This window comes from Aquila chrysaetos, chromosome 3 (assembly GCF_900496995.4).
Source record: "Aquila chrysaetos chrysaetos chromosome 3, bAquChr1.4, whole genome shotgun sequence".
In the NCBI taxonomy this organism is placed as follows: Eukaryota; Metazoa; Chordata; class Aves; order Accipitriformes; family Accipitridae; genus Aquila; species Aquila chrysaetos.
In genome coordinates, this window is record NC_044006.1 from 62,002,395 (window position 1) to 62,018,903 (window position 16,509).

The 16,509-nt window shown below is 46.9% G+C and overlaps 1 protein-coding gene across 3 annotated transcripts in view; it reads left to right on the plus strand.

Moving 5' to 3' along the window:
* The first annotated feature begins 826 nt into the window (after window positions 1–826).
* The window catches only part of JCAD (junctional cadherin 5 associated), a 63,555-nt gene continuing 47,872 nt past the window's right edge, over window positions 827–16,509 (plus strand). For all 3 annotated transcript variants that reach the window (XM_041122435.1, XM_041122440.1, XM_030009470.2), the window contains exon 1: window positions 827–962. The gene's annotated coding sequence lies outside the window, so the exon portion shown is untranslated. The remainder of the gene's footprint in view (window positions 963–16,509) is intronic.

A 16,509-nucleotide genomic window follows, 5' to 3' on the forward strand; every position in this document is an offset into this window, starting at 1 on the left:
ATAGATCTCTTTTCCATCATCTGTGAGGTGGCCCTGGAAGCCTGGACTGCAGCCATGCTTTGCAACCACAGCAGCTGCAGCACCAAAGTGTCATAAACCAGGAAATGAAAGCAGAGTCTGAGCTGGATTAAACAACAAAAACCCCAAACCAGTGTCCTGGGCACAATATTTTGCCTGCATTTAACAATCTCCGTAGCGATCCATAAGCTGCAGGGAGGGTATCAAGCTTACATCCCTGTTGGAGATGGCACTTGTTCAGCAGGCTAATGTCTGTGCTCCTGCAGAACTACAGACCTCGTGGCCTTTTAAAATCTTGCCTTATTACCTTAAAGAGCTTTATTTGCTCTTTTGAAATCTTAGATTCAAATCCCTCATATCTGTACTTTTTACAAGCCATGAAAACCCAAATTGCTGGGATGCCTGCTGAAATCCATGCTAACAGGTGTTAGGAATATTGTTTTATGAGGTACAGCACCTTACATAGGTTAGTTTGCACAGTTCATCTGCTGCCCCTCACTTGTCGTAGTATCTAGCATGAAATTCCACACATGCCTTTTATTTAGGAAAGAACACAAAAGTATGTTATCTTATTCCTCTGGAATTTTCCACAGTTATTTAGAATGTTAGTTTAAGCATAATTGGTTAGTGGGCTCTTGAAATTTATATCTTAGCAGTACTTATTTACATCAGGCTTAAAGGAGTTCATTTCAGTTGAGGTGAATGTGAAGCATTAGATTGCAAACGTACCTAATCCATCTCTCCTCCCCCATGACTAGAAATCCTGTGGTTAAAATAACACAGCCTCTATTCAGAGCACAAACTTAGAGCTGCTAGCGGGAGCTGGCTTGGGATTTAGACAACTCTCAGCAGATGAGTCTGTTCAAGGGTCTTTCTCGGGTTTGTTTTTCATCCTACTTCTGATCCATGAGAAGAAACCAGACTCTCTCCTCTGGGCACGCAAGGTAAAGATTTTCTGCATTCTGTATATGGTTGCATGTGCTTGCAAAGGAGTGTATAAATGTGATTGCAAAAATGCTGTTGCAAACGCAATTGTAAAAACGTTGCTTATAGAGCAAGAAATATTTGGCAAATGGCTTCACAACCTTTAACAGTTAATCTGGTCTTGTGGCTATTTCCATATGACAGTGAAATGATGAAATTATAATCTTGCATGGAGAAGCAAGCAGCAGCAATTCTCCATCACACGGTAGAGATGCTGAGCATGTAGGCAATGTAGGAAATAACAAACCCAGGTACTACTGCGATCCAGCCAGACTAAAGCAAAACTAGCATTTTGTTGACTGTCAGGTATAGTCCCTCCTGGGTTTGTCCAGCTGCTGTAATCCCCATGTGGGAGGCTGAGGCTGTGCCGGAGGATGGCACTGAGTCTGTTTACAGAGTATATGCTAATGCTGTTCCAGCGTGACTCTTACAGTAACAGCAGAGCGGTGCTTTCAGAAATGTTTGGATGTGGCGTGCCAGATAATTAACTGCCTCTATTTGCTCTTATTGCTTTCCAAGTCACAGGGGATGTAGGAAAGCATCATCTTTTCCTTGAATCCTTATTTTATTTGAAATCCAGGAAACGAGTGTGATGTCTGTGCTAATGCCCGTGGAACTGTACTCGCAGTGCTGGAGTCTGTTAACTCTCCCAGCCCCGACACCCTTGCTTCTCCCCATGCTGTGATTCACAGGGGAACCCAAGCACCAAATCTGTCCTCCTGCCCCACAGTGTTCAAACACAGTGGGTCACGCTGCTGGATAATAGAGAAACATGATTACTCAGATTACTGCTTAATTTAAAAAAAAGCTGCCCCTCCCTGCACCGAGGCATGGGGCAGTGTGTGTGTGTTGGGGGGCACTTATCCTCTCCCTCCATCGAGGCAGCACTGCACAAACGCTGCTCTAGGTGCTACCTTGCCAGTGCCGGAGAAAGCCTTGTCTCCCACCCAGAGATGCACCCTTTCCTCTTCCCGCTCTTTCCACTCCCCTTTCCCTTCCCTGAGCCAGACAGGATAGTTTCACAGTGTTCTGCCTGCAATAACTGGCCTCCCCTAGTCCCCGCTGTCCCACAGCCCTGTCACCCCGGCAGCATGCACTCCACTCCTCTGCTCCTCCGGAGAAAAGAGGAGGACCCTGCTTGGCACACCAGCTCCCTCGCAGTGCTGCGCTGCGGGGAAGCCTCTCGGCTGGCAAAGGTGCCCTCGTCCCTTGAGCCAACAATGCTGCTTTGTCCTGGAGGAAGAAATGCAGCTTCATCACTTGGGTGCCCGGCACAGGGAGAGGCAAGCAGGGCTATAAGGAATGCAAACACACACCTTTTCATGATGCTTATGTACGGTACATTGTGGCAGAGAGGCAGCTTGGAGGAGAGAGAATATGCACAGAACAAAGAAATGCGGTCAGGCAGCAACTATAAAATTTCAATATAGAAAGTGGAGCTGATGTCATTTTAACGTCCCAAGCAGTGCCAAGAATTCTAAGCTCCGTATCAAGATTCAGTGCAAATCCCCCACATACTCACAATTTGTTCTTGTGGAAAAATGAACTTTTATGGAAAATATGCATGGGAACCTGCCAGAGGAGTGTGTTGCTTTATTTCTTTTATTAATTTTGAATACATTAGTTCAGAGAGCAATCCTATTTTAGCATCAGCTGCCTCTATCCAAGAAGCCGAAGCTCAAATGCAAATACTGGAGGCGAGGGAACTGTGTTTTTTTGTACGACCAGTTGTCAGATGGGAAGAGCTGTTCGAGTAGGAAGGGGTGTGGGAAGGCTCAGTGGGATGACTGATGTAAAGCTCTTTTACTGGTGACATATCTGAATCGTGATAAAACGCACCTGAATGGAACAGCATCATCAGCTATTATAACTTCAAATGCGTCAAAGGTGGGATGGCATGCAGTTCCTATGATTAAGGTTACTCATATGCGTCCTGCTATAAGACCGCGTTCGCAGTTGCTTATAACTGCCAGACTTGAACTGTTTAGACTGAGTTCTTCCAACTTGATTGTCTGCCTTGGGCTAAGTTCTTTTCTGGAAAATTTCAGCCAAAACTGTCCAGCCATTTCCAAGAATGAGCATAGGGAAAAAAGTATTGTTGTCCAACTGGAAAAAAAACGAAAGGAAGAAACAGGAGGGGGGAACCTGGTGATCCTTTCCTTGGACAGTTCTTATCCCTCTGTGCATTGGAGTAGAGATCTGAAATTTGGCAGCTTTGTGTTAGGACTGTGATTTTTTTTTTTTTTTTTACCTTGTAAATCTCCTCCAATTTGGCTTAGTGACAGCCTTTGAAGGGAAAAAATAGAAACTTATTAGGAACGTGCTAGGGCTGAGTAGTCAAAATCTGCTGAGATTCTTTTCCATGTGAGCAAGCTCAGCCCATCATCCTGGCAGCTCCCAGTGCTGACCCCAATGCTCCTGTGCACCCAGTCAGTGCTACCAAGTTCCTGCTGCTTCCTCACAGCTCTGCACGGACCAGGCTACCCATGTCCCCTCGCTGCAGCTAAAGAGCCATCCCTAGATCTAGGAGCAGGATGAAGTTGGGCTCTCTCTGTAATGCTGCTCAGGGCAAAGGGGTTGGACAATGGAAAAGCAGGCAGGGAAAAACACTCTTCTTTTGACACCTTCCCCGCTCAGCCAGGAGGCAGCCGGGGCCCCTGAGGATGCTGGGCTAAGGGAAGGTCTGGTACTGGGATGCTGAAGCTGAAGGATGGCATGGGACGGGGATGGGGAGTACATGGTACAAGTGAGGAGTCAGGGGTTCAGGGGGCTCGGGAGCTGGGCAGGGAGGTGTGTGTCAAGGCGTGAGCCATAGGGAGAGTCTGGGCATGCCAGAGCCTGACATGAAACCTGAGCTGCCCCATCCATGGTTCCTTTTCAGGTAAATGAGTGCTGCCTTGCAGGACTTCAGTCCTGCTCTCCCTGCAGGGTCTTTTGTGCCGGGTCTCACTGAGGCTTTCCCCAGTCTGCAGTCAGTAGCTGTGAGGTCATGCCATAAGACCCTGGTACTGAATGTCTGCTCCTGGGATGGGAGTTGACGGGAGCTCTGCTTCAAGCCTTTCCAGTGCCGCCTGATGCTGAACACTCCTGCACAGCCCCAGCCTCAGCCCCAGCTATGTCTGTTGGTCAGCCCTTGGTCTCAGCTCATGACCTTGAAGCACTGGGCTGTGGGATCCGTGAAGCCTGCAAGGGTGGATGTGGGCATGGGTCTTGTTGCAGGGAAGGCCCACTACTGTCAGGGGGCAGCTGGGATTGGCAACCAAGCCAGACCCCTGATGAACTGGTGCCCGATGCGATCAAGCTGGTTGCTTGGATGCCCATCTCTTCCCTCAGTTTCCATTTTGTTCAAGTGGCTAATGTACCACCACCCTCTGACAGAGGTACCACAGTTCAGAGACACTTGTGAAGCACCCAGATACTATAGGGAAGTGTACCACTGAAATTTTCCCAGTCTGGCGAAAATCGGTAATTTTTATTCAGAGGAGGGCTTGGGTAGCAAATAAAGCCTAGGACCACACTGAACACTAAGGAAAAAACAAAATTCTATATAACACCTTCTATGGTGAAGACAGTCCATCCTGCACCATGGGATAAAGCTGTGACCTCTGGCAAAATACTGTGTGATCATCTAATTAACAAGTGTATCATAAAACATAGCACAAGGGAGGCCTAAATCTGGCATCTCTTGCCTCATGCATTTTTCAGTCTTAACAGTATTCTTATAGCCCATTTTTTTTATGCAATACATATGCAGCATTTGCAGACAGATGGTGAAATCTCAGTGTTTCCATTTTGCCTCTTGACGTGATTTCCACATTGAAAGGTAGGGAGCTGCAGTCTGCTTGTTTCCGTTCCTGCTGGAGTGGCAGGGAGAGGTTGTTTCCTTCACTTCTTTTATGACTATGGGTTACAGAGCATCATGTACAGCCTCTCCTTCCACAAAGCCAAGCAGTGAAGTTTCATCATCTTCATCAGTTCCTGGGAGCTCCACAGACACACCAGGACTCAGCTGTGTGAGACGGTGTAGAAACAAAGACCAAAAGAACAGGAGATGACAATGTGAGAAGAACAGGGCTGCCTACAGACAGCTACTGAGAGATGAAGGGGTTCTAAGAAGCTGTGAGACGGTGTTGGCCAGCATGGCAGGCAGTGCTTGCTGCAAACAGACAGCCTAACCTTTGTCAAGGATGTCACAAGAAGGAGTTTTAAGGAGGTATTTGCAGGAGAACTGAAACAGAAAAGGAAAAGGAGTAGTCGACGCTTACGGGCTTCTGATCCAAGTGTCATGGAAGAAAACAAGAAAGTGCTTGTCGGGACATTGTGGAAAACAGTGCCCTAAACTTTGATGCTGGATGAGAGCAGATGGGTGGAGTGGAGACTAGCAGTCAAAGGACCGGAGATGCTTATTGGGGATGTCCCTGTAGAAGTTGTCACAAAAGAAATAAATCTGGGAAGCTGTTGCTGTTACAACTTTGATGTGATGATTACAAGTGGGGAGCAACATCATGAATGAAGCAGACAGGTCTGTGCATAAGGTTTCTTGCACAGCTCTGGAAGAGCTGCCACCTCCTAATCTGCAACCTTGTCCGGTCCAGCCAGCTCCTTTCAGTGCACACCGCCCAGGGAAAGAGTGAGGTCACCTCATCGGTTCTAACCCAAAACCTTTCTTGATGAATTGCTTGACCTACTTGAGACAGACCCTGCTCCTATGCCACCTCTATTCCAAGCTAGCTACTGCCTATATCCCATCATGCTCTTCCTACAGTTTTGGTCTGAATTAAACCAGTATGTGTGACATGACTAGTTCAACAATCACAACACCGTGCCTTGGGACTTAGCCTTTGCTGGAAACTAAACTACATGCAATTAATTCTGCGGTTCCTCAATGAACAAAATGGGGCCTTTGTGTAATTCCTATTTCTCATTTGTTTCCAAATAGTCGTGAATCATGAACTATTTTGTCTCAGATATTAATGCTTTTTTTTTCCAAATGATCTGCTCTGACCTACTCTTCAGACCCCAGTGTCTCCACGTATTGTGTGGGCCAGGCCTTCTGTCCTGAGCCATGGCAGGGTCTTGGGTTTCTGAAGTGGCTGTACAGTAACATTGAGGTCCCTAGAACCCGTGGCTGGAGATAACCATATTGATCCCAGCCTTGAGAGAAGCCTGCTACCTTCCTGCAGTTGCATCCCAGACACAAATTTGTCTTCATGTTATTCTGCTGTCTAGTGACATGGGATAGGGTGAAACATCAAAGACGTTTGTTCGTGAATGGGTGCACAGATTTTGTCTGCTACCAAGATACAGCCCTGGCTGAGTACTCTTGTAGCAACCATCTTGATAATCCAAAGAGTGTTCTCCCATATAAAACATGTCCTACTTCATACAGGGGATCTGCCATGTCTTCACATGCATCCATGAAATATGTGTCAGCTGGGCTGCGTGACCTTTACAGAATTCTCCAATTTCAGGGACACTTTGGAAAAATGATTTATTTGGTGCTCTACTGGCTTGTGACTTAAATTCAGAAGGGGAGTGAATACACAGTTATATCAGAAAAGAAAAACTAATTTCTGATAAGGCAAAGGCCTTGCCTTTTTCAAAAGGAGACTAGCACAAGGTGAGGAAGATGAGCATTTTAGCATTATGCACTGGTGAAGACAATTTGGGAAACCCCTACCCAGACATAAATTCAGGTTTCCCACCCTGTGGCAAGTGTCATGGGTTCCCCTAAGTCCTTTTCTATCAATTCATTTATAACACCCTTGTGAATCCCATAGTCCAAATCTATGTATGAGACTTATGACATACACGGGTTCCTAATAACCCCAAACTCACTGAGGGTTTTTTAACTGCTTACAGCCTTGTAGCATATTTTCACTTTTATTTAGAGGTCCTGTCCCTCAACAGTGAATTTCTCTTGTTTTCTCTTCTTTTCTACTACTACCGGTTGATGTCTATGCCCTTGGCATTTTCTACCTGCAGGGCAGAAAGCACCTCCTTGTATCAAGCCTCTGACAGTGCACGGCGTTGAGCTTTGGCTGTGCCAAGCTCACCGCACAAGGTCACTCCAGCTCTGTAGCCACCGAGCACAAGAAACTCTCAGTCGAGTTGCCATCCCTGACCCCCAAACAAATCAAGCAGGATTTTAAAGTGAACCTGTGTTGCAATATGCAGCCCTCTAGTATCAAGGCTGTGACTGTGTGTCTGTCAAAGACCGGCCAACACACGTGATGGGTCGTGCATGATCAGCCATACCCACCTTTGCCCCCTTGTCCTCGGGCACACAGTCCTGCTGCTGCATGTTGGGTCTCTAGCCGCCAGGCAGGGTACCACCTGCGGAGCTAAACTCTGCACTTACTTCTGTCCCTAGCCATCTCAATGGACAAAATGCCAACAGGGCTTGCAGAATGGCTTTCCTGCACAGCGCATCCACTGCTGGGACTGCCAGGATTTGTACCCCTGCTGCACTTCAGCACTAGGCAGAAATAGTGTTGTCAATAACCTATCTCAGAGAAACAGAATCAAATGAATTTGCTGTCTCCTCCTCTGCCACCTTTGTTCATAATGGTTTGCTTTGGCCTTTTGCATATATGTAATCAAACGCTGCTGCTTTCCACATGCTACAGCTCACTGTGTTTAAATTAAGAGGAATCTTCCTTAAATATTTATTTAAACAATAACATCCCTTGAGCTCTTTATAAATTGCTGTACAAGATTGCCTTTCATAAAAGACCCCAAACTTTTTTTTTTAATATATTTGAACTGCTTTCCTTCTCCACCGCCATGCTGTGGGCCAGCACCTCCTTCTGCCAGGGTTGCAGACCCGCAGCTCAGAAAGATGGTGCCTGTTCCACAGGACTTACAAACCCAGCCCTCAAATCATGCCAGCAGCTCCCAGTGTCGCAGGGCAGAGTTTCAGCAGTCATATTGTTTCTGTCCCAGGAACTCAACAAGTCTGTAACTTCCAGGAATAGGCTCCTTTCAGATGCAGGAAAGCTGCTCCAAGAGCCATCTCTTCCTACTGGTACCCACACGGAATGGCTGAGGCTGGAAACACAAGGATGCCAACCCTCTGCGGCTCTCGACAGCCAGAGGGGGGAAGCTGAGGCTGCTGATGCCTTTCAACAGTATTTAAATTATAACCTCAGAACCTGCAGTTCCGGGCATTTTCTGAGCAAAAGACCTTCAAGACACATAAAACACACTCTGTACTATTCAGTTGGAGTCTGCAAATCTAAGAAGGACCCACCATCCAAAATAAAAAGATTTTTATATTGTACATAAAAGAGAGGATTCAAACTCTTCACTTAGCAGGCCATTTGTTTGTATTTAATTTTAGCTAAAGGTGGACTTTTGCCAAAGTATTGGTTGTACTAATGTTATCTGTTAAAAAGTTTACCCGAAATTATCAGTGTTTAAGTGGTGGAGAGCTACAGTCCTTCTTCTGCATTTCTAATTCCACATTCTTCCAGCATCTTGATGAATCAGATATTGGCAAAATCTCCATAGTCAACATGGGTTTGGGTAGAAATTGGATTACTCACCAGCTAAAGTGCATGCAAAGGAGGTAATTCATTATGCTGTTCCTTAGCTATAATTGAGACTCAACTCCCCGATCTAGGCCCTGTGTGGGTTTAATCACGGGAGCTAAACAGGGGAGAAGTACCATAGCTTCTCTGAATCATTTTTACTCTTGTCCCAGTTCTTTATCATTAATTACATCACGGCAAATTTCCATGGAGACCAAGAGTGGTGCCATCAGCCTGCTGTCCCTCAGGTCCCCCTGAAACCTTCACTTGCTTTGCTAAGTGCAGCGTATCTCCGGAGGGTCCCTTGGGAGGAAGAGGCAGGCTGTGTTTTGCTCAAGATCCTTCTTGTTCTGAGTGCAAACTTCAACGGACTAAATTAAAAGAGATATCCTTTCTAGAGCGAATGCTATTGGTGAAGCTGGGGGATCAATTAGCCTTTTCTGGTGGCTGAGGATGATTGCAGAAACAGTTTTGAACATCAGGAGGGCCTTGAGTATTACTTTCCTCCCATGGTGAATGCAATATGTGGAAAGTCTGCCTCAGACATCCTTTTCCTTTTTCCAGTCTGAACTAGAAAGGCCTCCTTGTACTTTTCTCTCCATCAGACAACGCCATCATCAGCAACATGGATGTAGTATCACAGTTCAATAACTTCAAATCAATACTTCATTACTTTGCTTTGTTCAGAGGAAGCACATTTTTCTCTGCATGGGTATGTGGAGCCTTTATCTAGCTCACATCCACCCAGCCACCTTGTGTCAGTGTTAGGGTCAATTCCCTCCTTTTAATTTCCTCCCGTTCTTTATTCACAGCATCTGGCGTAGACCTTTGACGGTGAATGTGTCTGAAAGAGTATTTCCAGAATGAAATTCTTAAATCTCTTGGTTTTTTTAATTTCTTGCCTGTACTAGTCAATCTGAACAGCTGCTTGGTAGCAAGAAAGGGCTTTTTCTTCCTCTCCTTCCAAGCTTTTTCCTTTCAGCAGTAGCTGTGGCATAGCTCCTGCACTGCACATGGCTGCAATGGGCCCAGCACTTCCATTTCATGGGAACTTCTGAGAGACATACCCTTGTCTTTGTGCACAATCAGGTCAGAAAGTCAAACTGAAGAAAATTTGAGGGAGCTGCATGGTCCTGGAAATGTTGTTTCAGACATGTCCAGGTCACGTAATTCCAGATACAAAACATTTTGACGGTTCAGAACTGAAACACCTTGTTTCCAGTTTGAACTGAACCAAAATCTCTGACTTCTTCTCAGTCTGACATTAGTCCATGCCCTCTCTTTTCTGCTCTGGTGTCTCATGGGGGCTTGTTCTTATCTACAGTAGCTACAGCTCACCAGCTGGTCTGCATGCACCCAAGACACACAGCAATGACACTCCTGTGTCACACCACTGGAGGTGGGAACACCTTTTCCACCAAGGAATAGCCTTTTCTTGTGATTCTGCACACCTGTGATGGAAGTTATTTTCCCAGAAAAAGGACTTTGCTGATGTGACCCAAAGCACTGCAGCAGAAATCCCATCTCCTCCTGGAAGCCCCTGGAGACCTGAGGTAAGGCACTGAAAAATGCAAGACTGAGGAAACCCACCCATGTACCATGACCTGAAGCTGTGCCAGAAGAAGCAAACCCATCCATGTACCATGACCTGAAGCTGTACCAGAAGAAGCAAACCCACTCATTTCACTGTACTCTTGCAGGGGCTGGAGCTGCCTCCTGGAAATGGTGAGACTCACTTCCCAACCTCCACCCTCCTAGATTTGGAGAAGGCACTTGAAGTGTGATGCCCCACATCTGCAATGGCTGTCCTACCCACAGCACCAGCTGTTTCCTTCTGCCCAGTAAGTGCTGGAGGACTGTGGACAGCATAGGCAAGAGCAGAGCTGGTCACTGTGACTGCTGTACTGGGCACCCCTGCAGAGGTCCCCGATGCTTGCGTGGCCAAGGTCTGCTGAAACATGGCCTTAATTTGCCCATGTTTGTGTGGCTTTATGAGGACAGAAACAGCAAGAGTCCAAATGATTAACTGTTGTTATTTATTAGGTATAATACTGCCCAGTCCTGGGGCTAAACTTTCCAAACTGAAGCCCAGTGTATACAATCAGTTTTGCCTCTCTCCAAACAGCACTCAGCATCCATCATGGCACTGTAAATTGTTTACACAAAACTGCAGACATCATAACTTATTAAATAACTCTCTTGTCAGTCAGATAAGTAAATATTTCGAAGGACTGTGGACACCATGGCAAGCTCCAACTGCCCAGACCAGCTCCAAATGGATCCAAGTTAACAGGGTACCAGATTTCCTTGCCTTTGATGTCCCTGCTCCAAATTGGGTTGAGACAGGATCTGAAAACAAGCATCTCTAAGGGAGGCTACTGCAGTTTTAAAAATTCTCAACTTTCTGTAGATAACAGGAGGAAGAAAACCGTGGAAAGTGTTTGCAGAGAAACTATCTTCCTGAAGCTGTAAATTTGAGCTTTTGGGAGTCAGACCCTCCCCCTCCTTCTCCACGTCCTCCTCGCTTAACCCAGACAAATGAGGTGGATGCCAGCAAACCTCTGCTGCAGAAAGGATGGAGCATTCACTCCTTGGGCCATAGCTAGAGACGGCAGTGGTGGGTCTCATGCTGTTGGAGAAATGGATGGTGATAGCACCTTTACACAACCACCTCGCAGTGCAGGCAGCAGTCCCACGGGCTTTGCATGTGAGGAAGGGAAAAGCGTTGGCATCGACTCCCACACCTCCATTGCCTGCCTGTGGTAAGTCACCGTGCTTTTGAAACACACCATTTCACAGCTAACTGCTTCTGAAACATTCAGCGCTCTGTTTGGTTTAGGATGTTGTTTTATGAGATATTTCTTTCCAATCATTTCCAACAATTATTTGGGAACTTTTTCCTTTTGAGTTCACTGAGTTGTACCAGTTCACCTCCTTTTTAAAAGGGATCGTGTTACAGGCAGGAATGCAGAGTTGAAAGGGCCTGAGCCTTCGCAGCAGGAATTTGTTTTGGAAGCAAGCGAGTCGGAAGGAGAGGAAATGGGCAGCCCACCAAGGGCTTCAGCAGGATTATCCCACCCTTTCAGCAAGCCATAGCTGGGGCAGCCCATGGGCTGGGGCTGAGCCCGCTTCCAGGGGAAGCAGGGACAGACAGACCACTCTTACCAGCAGTTTTGTACAGCACGGGCTCTGGTCCTGTTGTTTGAAACCTCATCTGAAAAATCACCTTGGGCACAGACCTCGCTACTGTGGTAGCCGCGATGAGTGTTGGAAACCTTTGCGTGGGTGCAGCTGGCTGCACGCTGCTGGCGTTGGGTCGCTGGGGTGCTGAGGAGGGCTGTCCTCCACGGAGAGCCCCGTTGAAGGCCATGCACAAAGTTCGTTATCAGCTGGAAACTCATTGACTTGAGGCTAACCTGATGCTGAGTCATTGGCTCAACTTCTTGTTTGGCATTTACACATTTGGTACTTGACTGGGACCTCCTCTAATGCAATTCCTTTAACAAGATTTAATTCTTTGTCTTTTGAGTTACTCTGATACTTCCTGTTGCTGGTGCATCTGGGTTGTTTTCTTAAAATATATGTTTCCATGCATGGTGTTTATTACTTATTTAATGTCAGAGGCATGTGTGAGGCTGTCCATGTTTGCAAGAAGGCAGGGTTTTCATCCCAGGACTAAATCAAATGCTGCCAAGGCAGCACAGCACAGACATAAATAAAACATAGGTTGTAGAGGCAAACTGTCAGTGGTTCTCATCTCCTTAAATACGTTTGTGTTTGTGCACAACCGTACTTACTGGCACTCCTGCCTCAATGTACTCAGTATAAACTGACGATTGATTAAGAAAACAAGTTTTTTAAAAAAAAAAGAGTAATTTCTTACTGTGGTTGCACAAGTGGGTAGATGCAGAGGGGAGATGGAAAAAGGGTGCAGAAGTAACATTGACCCAGTGGCACACACGCCAATGTGAAATGCAGTCAATACAGTCAATATGTTCATGTCCCACAGGTGCAGAGAGGTTTCACACATTGGAGTAAATGTTTCCTAATTCCTAGACACATGTGATAGACAAGCACAGCGCACAGAAGGAAACATATTCAGGGAACCTGCCGGAAAGAAGGGTGCTATTTTTTAAGAGAGCTTGGAAGGACTCCAGTTCTGGATCCAGATCCAGCTCTAGCCTCTGGCCACGGATACTAACCCACATGAATGCGGGCACTACCTAAGTGCCACCACTCTTATGGGCTACATACCTGTACTGCATTGCCTATGTGACTGTCAGTGAATGGGGTGTCCCAGTGTGCCCCAAAGCTCCGGGACTCCCATACTGCGCAGGACCCTGCAGCTCACTTATAGCCCATCACAGTCATGTCCCCTCTCCCATGCTGGGGGAAGGGTTGTTCCATCTTTTCCATCAACCACTGCCTGCCCCTGCATGCATACCCTGCTGGCTTCTTTCTGAGTAGGTGATATGTTAGTAACTATGCTACTTGAGGCTTTTTTGTAAGCTAAAGGTATTCTGCAGCCATCTCTGTGTTAGTGTTCCTATTGACTAGCACCTACAATGGGAAGTTTCCAGTGGGGGTAGATTTGCCCTTAACTAAGTGCATTTCTTTTCTTATCTTCATTGCAACATGTTACTGATTTTTCATCCATTAGTGATTTTTTTCCCCGTCTTAACATTGTCTCTGATTTCTGTGTTGTGAGGGGGAGTATTGTCAGATCGCATTCTCATGATGGGAGAGGCAGAAAATCCGTTCTCTATATCATGTGCCCTTGGCTCACAACACCACAAAGGATTTCTTCAAGCCCTGCTCATTATCTTGTTTTATACTTTAAAAGAAAAGCTAAAATGCTGGTGACAAATGGCCTCGTTTATCACATTTAATTGACTGACTGTTCTTTTAAGCCTCTGAAATGCACACTTTGGGCCAAAGCACTGGAAAAAGAACATGCCATTTACCCTGGTCTGCTGCCAGGTCACATTAAAAAATGTTCAGGAGGTGTTTGCTAGACCAGTACATGGAGCGTGCTTTCTCCAGCAGTGTGTCTCCAGCTGTATGATGTGTTGCTCTTTGAAAAGGAGATTGAGCAATTGCATCAGAGGTACTTTTTATCCTTTTCTAATTATGCTAAAACAACTTTACTAGAAAATTGTGCATGTGCAGCACAAGGCCTGCGTCCTCTGCGGAGGGTAGGACTTGGCAAAAGGTGCAAGGGTCCGTAAAGTAGAAACAGCCATTCTGGAGGTGGCCACCCATATGCACAGCTCTTACCACTGTGAGGTTGCAAATATTTATTACAGTAGCAGAACTGAGTTGCATGCATGGAAAGGGCAGCACCTTGCTCCTAACCCGTGCTTCCCAGCCCCTCACACATTTTGCCCTGCTGCCGCAGAGCCCCTGCCCCGTTTGACGCCCTGTCTGTGCCAGCCCGTGTGTGGCCTTGTGGGACCCCAAGATTGGGGTCTACAAAGCTTTCCCACAGCAGGGTCCATGCTCCAAGTGGCTTCTCCCCGCTGTGCCTGCTCGATGTGGTGCGGTGCAGCTCAGCCTGCAGCTCCCACGGCCCCCACCCTGCGGGTGCTACCTGCCGTGCCACCCCAGGCTTTGCCTGCAGTGTACGTGGGTGCATTCTCACCCCAGCACCCTTTCCTCCTGGTTTCTGCCAACCCTGACAGTGTCATCCCTTTTATGAGCAAGCAGCAGAAATGGGGTTGGAGTGAAACTGTTGCGGGAAGGGTGAAGCTGTTACAAAGCTGCGTGTGGAAGGTGTCAATACTTCCCTGTTGACTAGGGGAGTGCCTTGAATGGGACCCTGGCGGTCTCTCTTTGTCCCAGAATTGACCAACACTTTCACTGACAGCCTGGGCAATGCAAAAATAGAGCAATGCACTTGTTGCAGCTATGGCAGGTGTTGCACTGGCTGTAGGTTGCAAGAATGACAAACTGGAGAGAGGGATTGAATGCACACCTCTCCCCAGTGTCCCCGAGCCAGGCTGGGGCTGACTGCCTGGGCTGCTGGTCGACTCCGAGGACCTGCAGGTGGTGAAGGGTCACAGGCTGACTGAGTACCTATAATGTCATACTGTTGCAAAAAAACCCCCAAACTCCATCGTGAAGTACATAAATAGAAACACAGCATGCAAGACATCTCCCCTCCCTCTGTTCAGCAACCCCTGTTAGTGTGAGACTTCACCTAGACATTTTTTCATGGATTGGGATGCTGTTCCTCAAGAAAGGTGTATACAGGTATGTGCAGGAAGGTAGGCTATAGAAACTGGGTTTGACTAAAGAGCAGATATCTGAAGGGAGAAATAATGGCTTTCAGGCACATGAGGGGCTGAGCAAAAAGAAATTAAATAAACTGCTCTCTGTCCCTGCCACATGCTAAAATTTCAATGAGGGTGTGTGCTGGGTCTGGCTGGGAGTGAGTTAAGAAAGGTTTAAGACAGATTTAAGAAATGATCCTAATAGTAAGTGTAGTAAAACACTGAAATACTTTGTCTCAGGAGACTGTGGAGGTTCTGTTATTAGATGTTTTTAAGAACAGGTTATCCAGACATCTGTAAGGAATGACCTAGGCATGGGGTAAAGGGATGGACTAGAGCCAGCCCGATTCCCTGAAGACACTTCTGCATGACATTTTCAACATATTAATGTGAACTCATAAGACTCTTCTTATAAAGTACTAAAAAAATCACCCTGGTTTCTAAACAACCCCCAGAAAAGGTTTCAGTCTCGACTGAGCCCATTTCCCATTTGAAGATGGAAACCTTTTGACTCCTTTCCCCATCCCACCCTCGGACAAACCTGCTGCAAAGGGGCCACCGAACCCCAAAGTCACAGAAATCTTGTCCCCGCTCCTGTCCTCTGCTGTCCTGGGAGCCCCAAGCTGGAAAGGGCAGTGGCAGGACCCTTGCCCCGAGATGCACTGAGGTCCTGTGCCCTGGGAGAGCCGGTCCCACATTCCTGCTCCTCCCCACGGCAGCAGCCACAGGGCACCCTGGAGCAGATGCAGGGCACCCCAAAGCCCAGCACCACCCCCCACAGCTGCTCGCTCCCGGGGAGACCCGGTCCCTTCGCAGCCCCAGCCACCCCACACTGACCACAGGAGGACTCAGCAGCGCATCCTAACTAAAAGATTGACGCAAATCCCACTGTCCTGATTAGCAGCCTGTCTAATCCCCGTGATGTCAGCAGGGTTTTGCGTGGCAGGATTTGGCCCACTGCCTTTGTACGGGCACTCCCAAAGAGCTTTGGGTTTTATTCCTCTCCCTTCTGGCCGGTGGCAGGCAGGAGGAGGCTGCAGGTGTGAGACTGCACGAGGAGCCTGCACTGGGGTTTTAGCCACCCAGCAAAATTCACTACCAAGTTTTGTTTATCTTGGTGGGAAAATGGGACAGAAAGGTGTTTCCTGAAGAATGCAGAAAAATCCCACCATGCAGTTCCTCTTTAACTGCACAGTATATATATATATGCGTTTGCTTATATCTGTGTGTGTAAATATATATATTGCAATTATACTGTTTTCATGCTTCCTACAAGCACAATTTCTGGGGCTAAGACAATGTACACGTGCGGTGGGGGGAGGAAAGGGAGAGATGGAAGGAGAGGAAACTGCCGCCGGACACAGCAGCTCTCCTCTAACCCCCATTTTTTACACTGATGGAATGCACCCGGTGACTGTTTCTACTATTTAAGGAAAAAGGTTCCTATACAAAATCCTGTGGTTTTGAAGTGATCCTTTTATAGGCATAAAGAGATTTTTCCACATCCCTCTATTTGATTTCTTTTTTTACTCAGACCTGGCTACTCAAATAGATATTTGCAGAATATCATGCACTGGAATCAGACACTTCGTTCCTATTCTTGGTACTGGAGATCAAATATCCCACCAGTTTACCACATAAAGCCACAGGGATGCAAACTGAAGTCAGTGTAGCTGCAGGGCATTGCAAGACAGTTGAATTTG